We start from the raw sequence: 17,826 nt of genomic DNA, 5'->3' as shown, positions 1-17,826 counted from the left end.
TATATATATATATATATACGCGCACACACACACATATATATAAACGTATTCTCCGTTGAGATATTGCAGCCGCTGCTATGTCCAGGCCCAGGAGCCTTAGCACTGTGCTGTGATGTCACTCAATACCACTGACATCACTAGGTGTAAACAACATCTCTCCTTTGCTGTGTATGTGACTATGGAGCTGTTTGGTGATGTCGTCTATTATGGCCTTCATAGAAGCAACAGGAGATTGTTGCATCCATCTAGAACCCTCAGAACTACAGTGCTATGATGTCACTCACTTCCACAGGCCTTGCAGAGTGTAAACAACAACAACCCAGCTTTGTTGTGTATGTAACCATAGGGATTTGTGATGTCACCTAGAACCTTCACAGCAGCGACAGCTTTATGAGGAGCATCAGCACTGCTCTGCCTGAGCAGAACCATCACCGCCATAGGTTGTCAAATAACCCGGGTTTAACCCACACAGGTAAGTCCAATGGGGTGCAGGCATGTCCTCTATGCTTACAGCTTCCCGTGGGTGTTGGTTTGATACCGTTTGGGGACAGCCAAGGAGGCATCTGCAGGCAACAAAGGTAGGTGTGTGCTTGTGTGTGTGTTTCCTATGCAGATCCTAAGCCCAGTGTCACATGCAAGTAGGAGGAGTAAGAAGGGTTCCTGGCAAATCCGGGTTATGGATTGCATTTAAAAAGGCCCCGTGGGAGTGCAATGGGCCCCTGTCTTGCTGCTTAGCAATAATGGTATGGGTTTAGGTTCTGCTGTGTGTACTGGTGGTTGACTGCCCCCCAGCCCAGAGTGTGCATGGAAAATTGTCTGGCAGCCTCCCTGACAGCAAGCAGTGATAGTGCCCATGAAGGGGACCTTGTTGGGCCCGCCCCTTTCACGGTTATCGCTTCTCGGCCTTTTGGCTAAGATCAAGTGTAGTATCTGTTCTTATCAGTTTAATATCTGATACGTCCCCTATCTGGGGACCATATATTAAATGGATTTTTGAGAACGGGGGCCGATTTCGAAGCTTGCTTCCGTCGCCCTATGCATTGACCCGATATGGCAGTATCTTCGGGTACAGTGCACCACCCCCTTACAGGGTTAAAAAGAAAGATTCCTACTTTCATTGCTACCTGCTTGCTGGCTAGCCAGCTAGCCAGCCCTGTGGGCCTTGCTGCTGCTGCAGCCAAAAAACAAAAGGTGGTGCTGCTGCTGCTGCTTCTGCTGCTTCTGCTTGTGTCTGGCCGCTGTTGGAGCGTCCAGGCACAGGACTTCTGCTGCTGCTGACTAAATGGCCTCCTTAATTGGATCATTTGAGTAGCCAGCACACCTGTGCAGGTAGGGCATGACATGATAGGCAGCTGCCTTGATAGCGGGTGGGTGCTGAATGTTCCTAATTGACAAAATAAGATTAATGCTTATGAAGAAATATAAAATCTCATCCCTTCCCCAATATCGCGCCACACCCCTACCCCTTAATTCCCTGGTTGAACTTGATGGACATATGTCTTTTTTCGACCGTACTAACTATGTAACTATGTAACATAACATGGGGGGGGGGTCTCCTGGCTGTTCACACAGGTGTGTCATTGCTGTACATTGACCATGCATTGCTTCTGTGGTATTGCAAAGGCAAAGACAAATGCTTCCAGCCATCCATTGCACTAATGGATTGGTCATCAGCTGGCTGTCTATGTCCCGCATCAATATAGACCAAAGTACAGAGGGTTAGGCTATGCTATTGTGCACCTACCTGATGCATCAGAAGGTGCGAGGCCCTTGCTAAATTCTGTGCACAGACTTTGAGATCTATACTTTAGACTGTATCTAAACCTGCTCCAACATGGACTGACATTCTGGCCTACTTTCAGCCGATGCGACTTGTCTGTCGCTGAACAGTCGCTTTTTATGTATTCAGCACCTATGTATAATGTTGTAAAAATGCTCTAGAAGCTAAAGTCGCAGAAATGTCACACATATTTGGCCTGCAACTTTCTGTGCGACAAATTCAGACAGGAAAAATCAGTATAAATCCTTAGAAAATTATCCCCCAGTGTCTCCATCTGCTGGCGGTATTGAATAACATTGCTGCACTGATGGGGTATGCATTAGACGAAAAAAAAGAAGAAAAAGAAGAATAATACGCCCAGAAAAGAGGCGAAAAGGAGAAAAACGTAAAAAAACGTGAAAAAAAAGTAAGAGGAAGAGAAGGGAAAAAAAGGTGGAAATGGGTTTAAAAGTGATTTCGGCGGAGAAATATATATATATATATATATATATATATATATATATATATATATATATATACGCGCACACACACACATATATATAAACGTATTCTCCGTTGAGATATTGCAGCCGCTGCTGTGTCCAGGCCCAGGAGCCTTAGCACTGTGCTGTGATGTCACTCAATACCACTGACATCACTAGGTGTAAACAACATCTCTCCTTTGCTGTGTATGTGACTATGGAGCTGTTTGGTGATGTCGTCTATTATGGCCTTCATAGAAGCAACAGGAGATTGTTGCATCCATCTAGAACCCTCAGAACTACAGTGCTATGATGTCACTCACTTCCACAGGCCTTGCAGAGTGTAAACAACAACAACCCAGCTTTGTTGTGTATGTAACCATAGGGATTTGTGATGTCACCTAGAACCTTCACAGCAGCGACAGCTTTATGAGGAGCATCAGCACTGCTCTGCCTGAGCAGAACCATCACCGCCATAGGTTGTCAAATAACCCGGGTTTAACCCACACAGGTAAGTCCAATGGGGTGCAGGCATGTCCTCTATGCTTACAGCTTCCCGTGGGTGTTGGTTTGATACCGTTTGGGGACAGCCAAGGAGGCATCTGCAGGCAACAAAGGTAGGTGTGTGCTTGTGTGTGTGTTTCCTATGCAGATCCTAAGCCCAGTGTCACATGCAAGTAGGAGGAGTAAGAAGGGTTCCTGGCAAATCCGGGTTATGGATTGCATTTAAAAAGGCCCCGTGGGAGTGCAATGGGCCCCTGTCTTGCTGCTTAGCAATAATGGTATGGGTTTAGGTTCTGCTGTGTGTACTGGTGGTTGACTGCCCCCCAGCCCAGAGTGTGCATGGAAAATTGTCTGGCAGCCTCCCTGACAGCAAGCAGTGATAGTGCCCATGAAGGGGACCTTGTTGGGCCCGCCCCTTTCACGGTTATCGCTTCTCGGCCTTTTGGCTAAGATCAAGTGTAGTATCTGTTCTTATCAGTTTAATATCTGATACGTCCCCTATCTGGGGACCATATATTAAATGGATTTTTGAGAACGGGGGCCGATTTCGAAGCTTGCTTCCGTCGCCCTATGCATTGACCCGATATGGCAGTATCTTCGGGTACAGTGCACCACCCCCTTACAGGGTTAAAAAGAAAGATTCCTACTTTCATTGCTACCTGCTTGCTGGCTAGCCAGCTAGCCAGCCCTGTGGGCCTTGCTGCTGCTGCAGCCAAAAAACAAAAGGTGGTGCTGCTGCTGCTGCTTCTGCTGCTTCTGCTTGTGTCTGGCCGCTGTTGGAGCGTCCAGGCACAGGACTTCTGCTGCTGCTGACTAAATGGCCTCCTTAATTGGATCATTTGAGTAGCCAGCACACCTGTGCAGGTAGGGCATGACATGATAGGCAGCTGCCTTGATAGCGGGTGGGTGCTGAATGTTCCTAATTGACAAAATAAGATTAATGCTTATGAAGAAATATAAAATCTCATCCCTTCCCCAATATCGCGCCACACCCCTACCCCTTAATTCCCTGGTTGAACTTGATGGACATATGTCTTTTTTCGACCGTACTAACTATGTAACTATGTAACATAACATGGGGGGGGGGTCTCCTGGCTGTTCACACAGGTGTGTCATTGCTGTACATTGACCATGCATTGCTTCTGTGGTATTGCAAAGGCAAAGACAAATGCTTCCAGCCATCCATTGCACTAATGGATTGGTCATCAGCTGGCTGTCTATGTCCCGCATCAATATAGACCAAAGTACAGAGGGTTAGGCTATGCTATTGTGCACCTACCTGATGCATCAGAAGGTGCGAGGCCCTTGCTAAATTCTGTGCACAGACTTTGAGATCTATACTTTAGACTGTATCTAAACCTGCTCCAACATGGACTGACATTCTGGCCTACTTTCAGCCGATGCGACTTGTCTGTCGCTGAACAGTCGCTTTTTATGTATTCAGCACCTATGTATAATGTTGTAAAAATGCTCTAGAAGCTAAAGTCGCAGAAATGTCACACATATTTGGCCTGCAACTTTCTGTGCGACAAATTCAGACAGGAAAAATCAGTATAAATCCTTAGAAAATTATCCCCCAGTGTCTCCATCTGCTGGCGGTATTGAATAAGCATTGCTGCACTGATGGGGTATGCATTAGACGAAAAAAAAGAAGAAAAAGAAGAATAATACGCCCAGAAAAGAGGCGAAAAGGAGAAAAACGTAAAAAAACGTGAAAAAAAAGTAAGAGGAAGAGAAGGGAAAAAAAGGTGGAAATGGGTTTAAAAGTGATTTCGGCGGAGAAATATATATATATATATATATATATATATATATATATATATATACGCGCACACACACACATATATATAAACGTATTCTCCGTTGAGATATTGCAGCCGCTGCTGTGTCCAGGCCCAGGAGCCTTAGCACTGTGCTGTGATGTCACTCAATACCACTGACATCACTAGGTGTAAACAACATCTCTCCTTTGCTGTGTATGTGACTATGGAGCTGTTTGGTGATGTCGTCTATTATGGCCTTCATAGAAGCAACAGGAGATTGTTGCATCCATCTAGAACCCTCAGAACTACAGTGCTATGATGTCACTCACTTCCACAGGCCTTGCAGAGTGTAAACAACAACAACCCAGCTTTGTTGTGTATGTAACCATAGGGATTTGTGATGTCACCTAGAACCTTCACAGCAGCGACAGCTTTATGAGGAGCATCAGCACTGCTCTGCCTGAGCAGAACCATCACCGCCATAGGTTGTCAAATAACCCGGGTTTAACCCACACAGGTAAGTCCAATGGGGTGCAGGCATGTCCTCTATGCTTACAGCTTCCCGTGGGTGTTGGTTTGATACCGTTTGGGGACAGCCAAGGAGGCATCTGCAGGCAACAAAGGTAGGTGTGTGCTTGTGTGTGTGTTTCCTATGCAGATCCTAAGCCCAGTGTCACATGCAAGTAGGAGGAGTAAGAAGGGTTCCTGGCAAATCCGGGTTATGGATTGCATTTAAAAAGGCCCCGTGGGAGTGCAATGGGCCCCTGTCTTGCTGCTTAGCAATAATGGTATGGGTTTAGGTTCTGCTGTGTGTACTGGTGGTTGACTGCCCCCCAGCCCAGAGTGTGCATGGAAAATTGTCTGGCAGCCTCCCTGACAGCAAGCAGTGATAGTGCCCATGAAGGGGACCTTGTTGGGCCCGCCCCTTTCACGGTTATCGCTTCTCGGCCTTTTGGCTAAGATCAAGTGTAGTATCTGTTCTTATCAGTTTAATATCTGATACGTCCCCTATCTGGGGACCATATATTAAATGGATTTTTGAGAACGGGGGCCGATTTCGAAGCTTGCTTCCGTCGCCCTATGCATTGACCCGATATGGCAGTATCTTCGGGTACAGTGCACCACCCCCTTACAGGGTTAAAAAGAAAGATTCCTACTTTCATTGCTACCTGCTTGCTGGCTAGCCAGCTAGCCAGCCCTGTGGGCCTTGCTGCTGCTGCAGCCAAAAAACAAAAGGTGGTGCTGCTGCTGCTGCTTCTGCTGCTTCTGCTTGTGTCTGGCCGCTGTTGGAGCGTCCAGGCACAGGACTTCTGCTGCTGCTGACTAAATGGCCTCCTTAATTGGATCATTTGAGTAGCCAGCACACCTGTGCAGGTAGGGCATGACATGATAGGCAGCTGCCTTGATAGCGGGTGGGTGCTGAATGTTCCTAATTGACAAAATAAGATTAATGCTTATGAAGAAATATAAAATCTCATCCCTTCCCCAATATCGCGCCACACCCCTACCCCTTAATTCCCTGGTTGAACTTGATGGACATATGTCTTTTTTCGACCGTACTAACTATGTAACTATGTAACATAACATGGGGGGGGGGGTCTCCTGGCTGTTCACACAGGTGTGTCATTGCTGTACATTGACCATGCATTGCTTCTGTGGTATTGCAAAGGCAAAGACAAATGCTTCCAGCCATCCATTGCACTAATGGATTGGTCATCAGCTGGCTGTCTATGTCCCGCATCAATATAGACCAAAGTACAGAGGGTTAGGCTATGCTATTGTGCACCTACCTGATGCATCAGAAGGTGCGAGGCCCTTGCTAAATTCTGTGCACAGACTTTGAGATCTATACTTTAGACTGTATCTAAACCTGCTCCAACATTGACTGACATTCTGGCCTACTTTCAGCCGATGCGACTTGTCTGTCGCTGAACAGTCGCTTTTTATGTATTCAGCACCTATGTATAATGTTGTAAAAATGCTCTAGAAGCTAAAGTCGCAGAAATGTCACACATATTTGGCCTGCAACTTTCTGTGCGACAAATTCAGACAGGAAAAATCAGTATAAATCCTTAGAAAATTATCCCCCAGTGTCTCCATCTGCTGGCGGTATTGAATAAGCATTGCTGCACTGATGGGGTATGCATTAGACGAAAAAAAAGAAGAAAAAGAAGAATAATACGCCCAGAAAAGAGGCGAAAAGGAGAAAAACGTAAAAAAACGTGAAAAAAAAGTAAGAGGAAGAGAAGGGAAAAAAAGGTGGAAATGGGTTTAAAAGTGATTTCGGCGGAGAAATATATATATATATATATATATATATATATATATATATATATATACGCGCACACACACACATATATATAAACGTATTCTCCGTTGAGATATTGCAGCCGCTGCTGTGTCCAGGCCCAGGAGCCTTAGCACTGTGCTGTGATGTCACTCAATACCACTGACATCACTAGGTGTAAACAACATCTCTCCTTTGCTGTGTATGTGACTATGGAGCTGTTTGGTGATGTCGTCTATTATGGCCTTCATAGAAGCAACAGGAGATTGTTGCATCCATCTAGAACCCTCAGAACTACAGTGCTATGATGTCACTCACTTCCACAGGCCTTGCAGAGTGTAAACAACAACAACCCAGCTTTGTTGTGTATGTAACCATAGGGATTTGTGATGTCACCTAGAACCTTCACAGCAGCGACAGCTTTATGAGGAGCATCAGCACTGCTCTGCCTGAGCAGAACCATCACCGCCATAGGTTGTCAAATAACCCGGGTTTAACCCACACAGGTAAGTCCAATGGGGTGCAGGCATGTCCTCTATGCTTACAGCTTCCCGTGGGTGTTGGTTTGATACCGTTTGGGGACAGCCAAGGAGGCATCTGCAGGCAACAAAGGTAGGTGTGTGCTTGTGTGTGTGTTTCCTATGCAGATCCTAAGCCCAGTGTCACATGCAAGTAGGAGGAGTAAGAAGGGTTCCTGGCAAATCCGGGTTATGGATTGCATTTAAAAAGGCCCCGTGGGAGTGCAATGGGCCCCTGTCTTGCTGCTTAGCAATAATGGTATGGGTTTAGGTTCTGCTGTGTGTACTGGTGGTTGACTGCCCCCCAGCCCAGAGTGTGCATGGAAAATTGTCTGGCAGCCTCCCTGACAGCAAGCAGTGATAGTGCCCATGAAGGGGACCTTGTTGGGCCCGCCCCTTTCACGGTTATCGCTTCTCGGCCTTTTGGCTAAGATCAAGTGTAGTATCTGTTCTTATCAGTTTAATATCTGATACGTCCCCTATCTGGGGACCATATATTAAATGGATTTTTGAGAACGGGGGCCGATTTCGAAGCTTGCTTCCGTCGCCCTATGCATTGACCCGATATGGCAGTATCTTCGGGTACAGTGCACCACCCCCTTACAGGGTTAAAAAGAAAGATTCCTACTTTCATTGCTACCTGCTTGCTGGCTAGCCAGCTAGCCAGCCCTGTGGGCCTTGCTGCTGCTGCAGCCAAAAAACAAAAGGTGGTGCTGCTGCTGCTGCTTCTGCTGCTTCTGCTTGTGTCTGGCCGCTGTTGGAGCGTCCAGGCACAGGACTTCTGCTGCTGCTGACTAAATGGCCTCCTTAATTGGATCATTTGAGTAGCCAGCACACCTGTGCAGGTAGGGCATGACATGATAGGCAGCTGCCTTGATAGCGGGTGGGTGCTGAATGTTCCTAATTGACAAAATAAGATTAATGCTTATGAAGAAATATAAAATCTCATCCCTTCCCCAATATCGCGCCACACCCCTACCCCTTAATTCCCTGGTTGAACTTGATGGACATATGTCTTTTTTCGACCGTACTAACTATGTAACTATGTAACATAACATGGGGGGGGGGTCTCCTGGCTGTTCACACAGGTGTGTCATTGCTGTACATTGACCATGCATTGCTTCTGTGGTATTGCAAAGGCAAAGACAAATGCTTCCAGCCATCCATTGCACTAATGGATTGGTCATCAGCTGGCTGTCTATGTCCCGCATCAATATAGACCAAAGTACAGAGGGTTAGGCTATGCTATTGTGCACCTACCTGATGCATCAGAAGGTGCGAGGCCCTTGCTAAATTCTGTGCACAGACTTTGAGATCTATACTTTAGACTGTATCTAAACCTGCTCCAACATGGACTGACATTCTGGCCTACTTTCAGCCGATGCGACTTGTCTGTCGCTGAACAGTCGCTTTTTATGTATTCAGCACCTATGTATAATGTTGTAAAAATGCTCTAGAAGCTAAAGTCGCAGAAATGTCACACATATTTGGCCTGCAACTTTCTGTGCGACAAATTCAGACAGGAAAAATCAGTATAAATCCTTAGAAAATTATCCCCCAGTGTCTCCATCTGCTGGCGGTATTGAATAAGCATTGCTGCACTGATGGGGTATGCATTAGACGAAAAAAAAGAAGAAAAAGAAGAATAATACGCCCAGAAAAGAGGCGAAAAGGAGAAAAACGTAAAAAAACGTGAAAAAAAAGTAAGAGGAAGAGAAGGGAAAAAAAGGTGGAAATGGGTTTAAAAGTGATTTCGGCGGAGAAATATATATATATATATATATATATATATATATATATATATATATACGCGCACACACACACATATATATAAACGTATTCTCCGTTGAGATATTGCAGCCGCTGCTGTGTCCAGGCCCAGGAGCCTTAGCACTGTGCTGTGATGTCACTCAATACCACTGACATCACTAGGTGTAAACAACATCTCTCCTTTGCTGTGTATGTGACTATGGAGCTGTTTGGTGATGTCGTCTATTATGGCCTTCATAGAAGCAACAGGAGATTGTTGCATCCATCTAGAACCCTCAGAACTACAGTGCTATGATGTCACTCACTTCCACAGGCCTTGCAGAGTGTAAACAACAACAACCCAGCTTTGTTGTGTATGTAACCATAGGGATTTGTGATGTCACCTAGAACCTTCACAGCAGCGACAGCTTTATGAGGAGCATCAGCACTGCTCTGCCTGAGCAGAACCATCACCGCCATAGGTTGTCAAATAACCCGGGTTTAACCCACACAGGTAAGTCCAATGGGGTGCAGGCATGTCCTCTATGCTTACAGCTTCCCGTGGGTGTTGGTTTGATACCGTTTGGGGACAGCCAAGGAGGCATCTGCAGGCAACAAAGGTAGGTGTGTGCTTGTGTGTGTGTTTCCTATGCAGATCCTAAGCCCAGTGTCACATGCAAGTAGGAGGAGTAAGAAGGGTTCCTGGCAAATCCGGGTTATGGATTGCATTTAAAAAGGCCCCGTGGGAGTGCAATGGGCCCCTGTCTTGCTGCTTAGCAATAATGGTATGGGTTTAGGTTCTGCTGTGTGTACTGGTGGTTGACTGCCCCCCAGCCCAGAGTGTGCATGGAAAATTGTCTGGCAGCCTCCCTGACAGCAAGCAGTGATAGTGCCCATGAAGGGGACCTTGTTGGGCCCGCCCCTTTCACGGTTATCGCTTCTCGGCCTTTTGGCTAAGATCAAGTGTAGTATCTGTTCTTATCAGTTTAATATCTGATACGTCCCCTATCTGGGGACCATATATTAAATGGATTTTTGAGAACGGGGGCCGATTTCGAAGCTTGCTTCCGTCGCCCTATGCATTGACCCGATATGGCAGTATCTTCGGGTACAGTGCACCACCCCCTTACAGGGTTAAAAAGAAAGATTCCTACTTTCATTGCTACCTGCTTGCTGGCTAGCCAGCTAGCCAGCCCTGTGGGCCTTGCTGCTGCTGCAGCCAAAAAACAAAAGGTGGTGCTGCTGCTGCTGCTTCTGCTGCTTCTGCTTGTGTCTGGCCGCTGTTGGAGCGTCCAGGCACAGGACTTCTGCTGCTGCTGACTAAATGGCCTCCTTAATTGGATCATTTGAGTAGCCAGCACACCTGTGCAGGTAGGGCATGACATGATAGGCAGCTGCCTTGATAGCGGGTGGGTGCTGAATGTTCCTAATTGACAAAATAAGATTAATGCTTATGAAGAAATATAAAATCTCATCCCTTCCCCAATATCGCGCCACACCCCTACCCCTTAATTCCCTGGTTGAACTTGATGGACATATGTCTTTTTTCGACCGTACTAACTATGTAACTATGTAACATAACATGGGGGGGGGGTCTCCTGGCTGTTCACACAGGTGTGTCATTGCTGTACATTGACCATGCATTGCTTCTGTGGTATTGCAAAGGCAAAGACAAATGCTTCCAGCCATCCATTGCACTAATGGATTGGTCATCAGCTGGCTGTCTATGTCCCGCATCAATATAGACCAAAGTACAGAGGGTTAGGCTATGCTATTGTGCACCTACCTGATGCATCAGAAGGTGCGAGGCCCTTGCTAAATTCTGTGCACAGACTTTGAGATCTATACTTTAGACTGTATCTAAACCTGCTCCAACATGGACTGACATTCTGGCCTACTTTCAGCCGATGCGACTTGTCTGTCGCTGAACAGTCGCTTTTTATGTATTCAGCACCTATGTATAATGTTGTAAAAATGCTCTAGAAGCTAAAGTCGCAGAAATGTCACACATATTTGGCCTGCAACTTTCTGTGCGACAAATTCAGACAGGAAAAATCAGTATAAATCCTTAGAAAATTATCCCCCAGTGTCTCCATCTGCTGGCGGTATTGAATAAGCATTGCTGCACTGATGGGGTATGCATTAGACGAAAAAAAAGAAGAAAAAGAAGAATAATACGCCCAGAAAAGAGGCGAAAAGGAGAAAAACGTAAAAAAACGTGAAAAAAAAGTAAGAGGAAGAGAAGGGAAAAAAAGGTGGAAATGGGTTTAAAAGTGATTTCGGCGGAGAATATATATATATATATATATATATATATATATATATATATATACGCGCACACACACACATATATATAAACGTATTCTCCGTTGAGATATTGCAGCCGCTGCTGTGTCCAGGCCCAGGAGCCTTAGCACTGTGCTGTGATGTCACTCAATACCACTGACATCACTAGGTGTAAACAACATCTCTCCTTTGCTGTGTATGTGACTATGGAGCTGTTTGGTGATGTCGTCTATTATGGCCTTCATAGAAGCAACAGGAGATTGTTGCATCCATCTAGAACCCTCAGAACTACAGTGCTATGATGTCACTCACTTCCACAGGCCTTGCAGAGTGTAAACAACAACAACCCAGCTTTGTTGTGTATGTAACCATAGGGATTTGTGATGTCACCTAGAACCTTCACAGCAGCGACAGCTTTATGAGGAGCATCAGCACTGCTCTGCCTGAGCAGAACCATCACCGCCATAGGTTGTCAAATAACCCGGGTTTAACCCACACAGGTAAGTCCAATGGGGTGCAGGCATGTCCTCTATGCTTACACCTTCCCGTGGGTGTTGGTTTGATACCGTTTGGGGACAGCCAAGGAGGCATCTGCAGGCAACAAAGGTAGGTGTGTGCTTGTGTGTGTGTTTCCTATGCAGATCCTAAGCCCAGTGTCACATGCAAGTAGGAGGAGTAAGAAGGGTTCCTGGCAAATCCGGGTTATGGATTGCATTTAAAAAGGCCCCGTGGGAGTGCAATGGGCCCCTGTCTTGCTGCTTAGCAATAATGGTATGGGTTTAGGTTCTGCTGTGTGTACTGGTGGTTGACTGCCCCCCAGCCCAGAGTGTGCATGGAAAATTGTCTGGCAGCCTCCCTGACAGCAAGCAGTGATAGTGCCCATGAAGGGGACCTTGTTGGGCCCGCCCCTTTCACGGTTATCGCTTCTCGGCCTTTTGGCTAAGATCAAGTGTAGTATCTGTTCTTATCAGTTTAATATCTGATACGTCCCCTATCTGGGGACCATATATTAAATGGATTTTTGAGAACGGGGGCCGATTTCGAAGCTTGCTTCCGTCGCCCTATGCATTGACCCGATATGGCAGTATCTTCGGGTACAGTGCACCACCCCCTTACAGGGTTAAAAAGAAAGATTCCTACTTTCATTGCTACCTGCTTGCTGGCTAGCCAGCTAGCCAGCCCTGTGGGCCTTGCTGCTGCTGCAGCCAAAAAACAAAAGGTGGTGCTGCTGCTGCTGCTTCTGCTGCTTCTGCTTGTGTCTGGCCGCTGTTGGAGCGTCCAGGCACAGGACTTCTGCTGCTGCTGACTAAATGGCCTCCTTAATTGGATCATTTGAGTAGCCAGCACACCTGTGCAGGTAGGGCATGACATGATAGGCAGCTGCCTTGATAGCGGGTGGGTGCTGAATGTTCCTAATTGACAAAATAAGATTAATGCTTATGAAGAAATATAAAATCTCATCCCTTCCCCAATATCGCGCCACACCCCTACCCCTTAATTCCCTGGTTGAACTTGATGGACATATGTCTTTTTTCGACCGTACTAACTATGTAACTATGTAACATAACATGGGGGGGGGGTCTCCTGGCTGTTCACACAGGTGTGTCATTGCTGTACATTGACCATGCATTGCTTCTGTGGTATTGCAAAGGCAAAGACAAATGCTTCCAGCCATCCATTGCACTAATGGATTGGTCATCAGCTGGCTGTCTATGTCCCGCATCAATATAGACCAAAGTACAGAGGGTTAGGCTATGCTATTGTGCACCTACCTGATGCATCAGAAGGTGCGAGGCCCTTGCTAAATTCTGTGCACAGACTTTGAGATCTATACTTTAGACTGTGTCTAAACCTGCTCCAACATGGACTGACATTCTGGCCTACTTTCAGCCGATGCGACTTGTCTGTCGCTGAACAGTCGCTTTTTATGTATTCAGCACCTATGTATAATGTTGTAAAAATGCTCTAGAAGCTAAAGTCGCAGAAATGTCACACATATTTGGCCTGCAACTTTCTGTGCGACAAATTCAGACAGGAAAAATCAGTATAAATCCTTAGAAAATTATCCCCCAGTGTCTCCATCTGCTGGCGGTATTGAATAAGCATTGCTGCACTGATGGGGTATGCATTAGACGAAAAAAAAGAAGAAAAAGAAGAATAATACGCCCAGAAAAGAGGCGAAAAGGAGAAAAACGTAAAAAAACGTGAAAAAAAAGTAAGAGGAAGAGAAGGGAAAAAAAGGTGGAAATGGGTTTAAAAGTGATTTCGGCGGAGAATATATATATATATATATATATATATATATATATATATATATATATACGCGCACACACACACATATATATAAACGTATTCTCCGTTGAGATATTGCAGCCGCTGCTGTGTCCAGGCCCAGGAGCCTTAGCACTGTGCTGTGATGTCACTCAATACCACTGACATCACTAGGTGTAAACAACATCTCTCCTTTGCTGTGTATGTGACTATGGAGCTGTTTGGTGATGTCGTCTATTATGGCCTTCATAGAAGCAACAGGAGATTGTTGCATCCATCTAGAACCCTCAGAACTACAGTGCTATGATGTCACTCACTTCCACAGGCCTTGCAGAGTGTAAACAACAACAACCCAGCTTTGTTGTGTATGTAACCATAGGGATTTGTGATGTCACCTAGAACCTTCACAGCAGCGACAGCTTTATGAGGAGCATCAGCACTGCTCTGCCTGAGCAGAACCATCACCGCCATAGGTTGTCAAATAACCCGGGTTTAACCCACACAGGTAAGTCCAATGGGGTGCAGGCATGTCCTCTATGCTTACAGCTTCCCGTGGGTGTTGGTTTGATACCGTTTGGGGACAGCCAAGGAGGCATCTGCAGGCAACAAAGGTAGGTGTGTGCTTGTGTGTGTGTTTCCTATGCAGATCCTAAGCCCAGTGTCACATGCAAGTAGGAGGAGTAAGAAGGGTTCCTGGCAAATCCGGGTTATGGATTGCATTTAAAAAGGCCCCGTGGGAGTGCAATGGGCCCCTGTCTTGCTGCTTAGCAATAATGGTATGGGTTTAGGTTCTGCTGTGTGTACTGGTGGTTGACTGCCCCCCAGCCCAGAGTGTGCATGGAAAATTGTCTGGCAGCCTCCCTGACAGCAAGCAGTGATAGTGCCCATGAAGGGGACCTTGTTGGGCCCGCCCCTTTCACGGTTATCGCTTCTCGGCCTTTTGGCTAAGATCAAGTGTAGTATCTGTTCTTATCAGTTTAATATCTGATACGTCCCCTATCTGGGGACCATATATTAAATGGATTTTTGAGAACGGGGGCCGATTTCGAAGCTTGCTTCCGTCGCCCTATGCATTGACCCGATATGGCAGTATCTTCGGGTACAGTGCACCACCCCCTTACAGGGTTAAAAAGAAAGATTCCTACTTTCATTGCTACCTGCTTGCTGGCTAGCCAGCTAGCCAGCCCTGTGGGCCTTGCTGCTGCTGCAGCCAAAAAACAAAAGGTGGTGCTGCTGCTGCTGCTTCTGCTGCTTCTGCTTGTGTCTGGCCGCTGTTGGAGCGTCCAGGCACAGGACTTCTGCTGCTGCTGACTAAATGGCCTCCTTAATTGGATCATTTGAGTAGCCAGCACACCTGTGCAGGTAGGGCATGACATGATAGGCAGCTGCCTTGATAGCGGGTGGGTGCTGAATGTTCCTAATTGACAAAATAAGATTAATGCTTATGAAGAAATATAAAATCTCATCCCTTCCCCAATATCGCGCCACACCCCTACCCCTTAATTCCCTGGTTGAACTTGATGGACATATGTCTTTTTTCGACCGTACTAACTATGTAACTATGTAACATAACATGGGGGGGGGGTCTCCTGGCTGTTCACACAGGTGTGTCATTGCTGTACATTGACCATGCATTGCTTCTGTGGTATTGCAAAGGCAAAGACAAATGCTTCCAGCCATCCATTGCACTAATGGATTGGTCATCAGCTGGCTGTCTATGTCCCGCATCAATATAGACCAAAGTACAGAGGGTTAGGCTATGCTATTGTGCACCTACCTGATGCATCAGAAGGTGCGAGGCCCTTGCTAAATTCTGTGCACAGACTTTGAGATCTATACTTTAGACTGTATCTAAACCTGCTCCAACATGGACTGACATTCTGGCCTACTTTCAGCCGATGCGACTTGTCTGTCGCTGAACAGTCGCTTTTTATGTATTCAGCACCTATGTATAATGTTGTAAAAATGCTCTAGAAGCTAAAGTCGCAGAAATGTCACACATATTTGGCCTGCAACTTTCTGTGCGACAAAGTCAGACAGGAAAAATCAGTATAAATCCTTAGAAAATTATCCCCCAGTGTCTCCATCTGCTGGCGGTATTGAATAAGCATTGCTGCACTGATGGGGTATGCATTAGACGAAAAAAAAGAAGAAAAAGAAGAATAATACGCCCAGAAAAGAGGCGAAAAGGAGAAAAACGTAAAAAAACGTGAAAAAAAAGTAAGAGGAAGAGAAGGGAAAAAAAGGTGGAAATGGGTTTAAAAGTGATTTCGGCGGAGAAATATATATATATATATATATATATATATATGTATATATATATATATATATATATACGCGCACACACACACATATATATAAACGTATTCTCCGTTGAGATATTGCAGCCGCTGCTGTGTCCAGGCCCAGGAGCCTTAGCACTGTGCTGTGATGTCACTCAATACCACTGACATCACTAGGTGTAAACAACATCTCTCCTTTGCTGTGTATGTGACTATGGAGCTGTTTGGTGATGTCGTCTATTATGGCCTTCATAGAAGCAACAGGAGATTGTTGCATCCATCTAGAACCCTCAGAACTACAGTGCTATGATGTCACTCACTTCCACAGGCCTTGCAGAGTGTAAACAACAACAACCCAGCTTTGTTGTGTATGTAACCATAGGGATTTGTGATGTCACCTAGAACCTTCACAGCAGCGACAGCTTTATGAGGAGCATCAGCACTGCTCTGCCTGAGCAGAACCATCACCGCCATAGGTTGTCAAATAACCCGGGTTTAACCCACACAGGTAAGTCCAATGGGGTGCAGGCATGTCCTCTATGCTTACAGCTTCCCGTGGGTGTTGGTTTGATACCGTTTGGGGACAGCCAAGGAGGCATCTGCAGGCAACAAAGGTAGGTGTGTGCTTGTGTGTGTGTTTCCTATGCAGATCCTAAGCCCAGTGTCACATGCAAGTAGGAGGAGTAAGAAGGGTTCCTGGCAAATCCGGGTTATGGATTGCATTTAAAAAGGCCCCGTGGGAGTGCAATGGGCCCCTGTCTTGCTGCTTAGCAATAATGGTATGGGTTTAGGTTCTGCTGTGTGTACTGGTGGTTGACTGCCCCCCAGCCCAGAGTGTGCATGGAAAATTGTCTGGCAGCCTCCCTGACAGCAAGCAGTGATAGTGCCCATGAAGGGGACCTTGTTGGGCCCGCCCCTTTCACGGTTATCGCTTCTCGGCCTTTTGGCTAAGATCAAGTGTAGTATCTGTATTTGGTCTGGTCGGAAGGTGTCTGTGGTACCCCGCTTCTCGGCCTTGGGGGATTGTCTCTCCTTACGGAGGGACTTCACCCCCTTGCTGCTATTGGGGAGCGGGCTTAGTCCACGGACAACGGGTTGCGATCCCCCTGTCTCTGGGACCTTGTGTCTCAGAAGGCATTTTCGGTACGTTGAGCGTTACCTGTAGCTTCGGAAGCACCTAGGGTACCCCCGACCTCTGCCTTGGGTAAGGGTTCCGCTTTTATAGCGGGATTCCGAGCCCCTGCTGCTATTGGGGAAGGGGCTTAGTCCCTGGGTGTGGAAGATGCCGTTCTCCTGGGCTTTCCCCTCTGGGGAAATGTCGATGCGAAATACCATCCGCATAGAGGTGTCGGAGAGCCATCGTCAGTTGAAGAACCTCCGCTTCATTGCGGAGGTGATTCTTCTTGACTACTTCCGCCTCAATAGGGAGGACATCCTGTGTCTAAATGACCAGGAAAGCCGTGGCCTGTATACCGTCACCTTCACGGCCACGGCGTGTTGCGATAACATCTATGCAACCTTGTCTGGTGCGGACCAGAGGGACGATCGACTCGACGGTCTTTCGTTCCAGTTCCTCTATGGTGAGGAACATATACCGTTGGTGGTGGCTATGCACAGCCCTCATGTGACCACGGAGGATATAGCCACTTTTCTTCGGCGATACTGCGAAGAGGTGCGATTCGCAAACAAAATCTTGAACTCCGTGCGGTTCTGGAACGGCAAGAGGAAGTTCTGGGTCAAGCTCCGTAAGGATCCCGGTGGTATTGGGGGTCTTTGCCATCCGCCCCCAAATTTTGCCATCGGGAGAGTTCGGGGCTTCCTGTTCTATCCTCAAATGCCTATGTATTGCCGAAATTGCTTGAGGTTTGGCCACACCCAGGAGACCTGCGGCGCAGAGCGTGTGATTCGCTGCAATAGGTGTGGCC

The 17,826-nt window shown here is 46.6% G+C and overlaps 7 non-coding genes and 1 pseudogene across 7 annotated transcripts; all 8 read left to right on the top strand.

Annotated features, from left to right (window-relative positions):
- Nucleotides 1-891: 891 nt before the first annotated feature.
- On the top strand, nucleotides 892-1,082 carry LOC130302872 (U2 spliceosomal RNA). Its single transcript, XR_008853016.1, has one exon. It is a non-coding gene; the product is annotated as a U2 spliceosomal RNA (small nuclear RNA).
- Nucleotides 1,083-3,171: 2,089 nt separating this feature from the next.
- Nucleotides 3,172-3,362, top strand: LOC130302871 (U2 spliceosomal RNA). The gene has a single exon (XR_008853015.1). It is a non-coding gene; the product is annotated as a U2 spliceosomal RNA (small nuclear RNA).
- Nucleotides 3,363-5,444: 2,082 nt separating this feature from the next.
- On the top strand, nucleotides 5,445-5,635 carry LOC130302870 (U2 spliceosomal RNA). The gene has a single exon (XR_008853014.1). It is a non-coding gene; the product is annotated as a U2 spliceosomal RNA (small nuclear RNA).
- A 2,085-nt stretch (nucleotides 5,636-7,720) lies between these two features.
- LOC130302869 (U2 spliceosomal RNA) lies at nucleotides 7,721-7,911 on the top strand. The gene has a single exon (XR_008853013.1). It is a non-coding gene; the product is annotated as a U2 spliceosomal RNA (small nuclear RNA).
- Nucleotides 7,912-9,995: 2,084 nt separating this feature from the next.
- Nucleotides 9,996-10,186, top strand: LOC130302868 (U2 spliceosomal RNA). Its single transcript, XR_008853012.1, has one exon. It is a non-coding gene; the product is annotated as a U2 spliceosomal RNA (small nuclear RNA).
- A 2,081-nt stretch (nucleotides 10,187-12,267) lies between these two features.
- LOC130302867 (U2 spliceosomal RNA) lies at nucleotides 12,268-12,458 on the top strand. Its single transcript, XR_008853011.1, has one exon. It is a non-coding gene; the product is annotated as a U2 spliceosomal RNA (small nuclear RNA).
- Nucleotides 12,459-14,543: 2,085 nt separating this feature from the next.
- LOC130302866 (U2 spliceosomal RNA) lies at nucleotides 14,544-14,734 on the top strand. The gene has a single exon (XR_008853010.1). It is a non-coding gene; the product is annotated as a U2 spliceosomal RNA (small nuclear RNA).
- Nucleotides 14,735-16,828: 2,094 nt separating this feature from the next.
- LOC130302914 (U2 spliceosomal RNA) lies at nucleotides 16,829-17,046 on the top strand (annotated as a pseudogene).
- Nucleotides 17,047-17,826: the final 780 nt, after the last annotated feature.

This window comes from Hyla sarda, unplaced genomic scaffold (genome assembly GCF_029499605.1).
Source record: "Hyla sarda isolate aHylSar1 unplaced genomic scaffold, aHylSar1.hap1 scaffold_1185, whole genome shotgun sequence".
Classification (NCBI taxonomy): domain Eukaryota; kingdom Metazoa; phylum Chordata; class Amphibia; order Anura; family Hylidae; genus Hyla; species Hyla sarda.
Note: the sequence above shows the minus strand (reverse complement) of the source record. Positions and strands in the feature narration are given on the sequence as shown.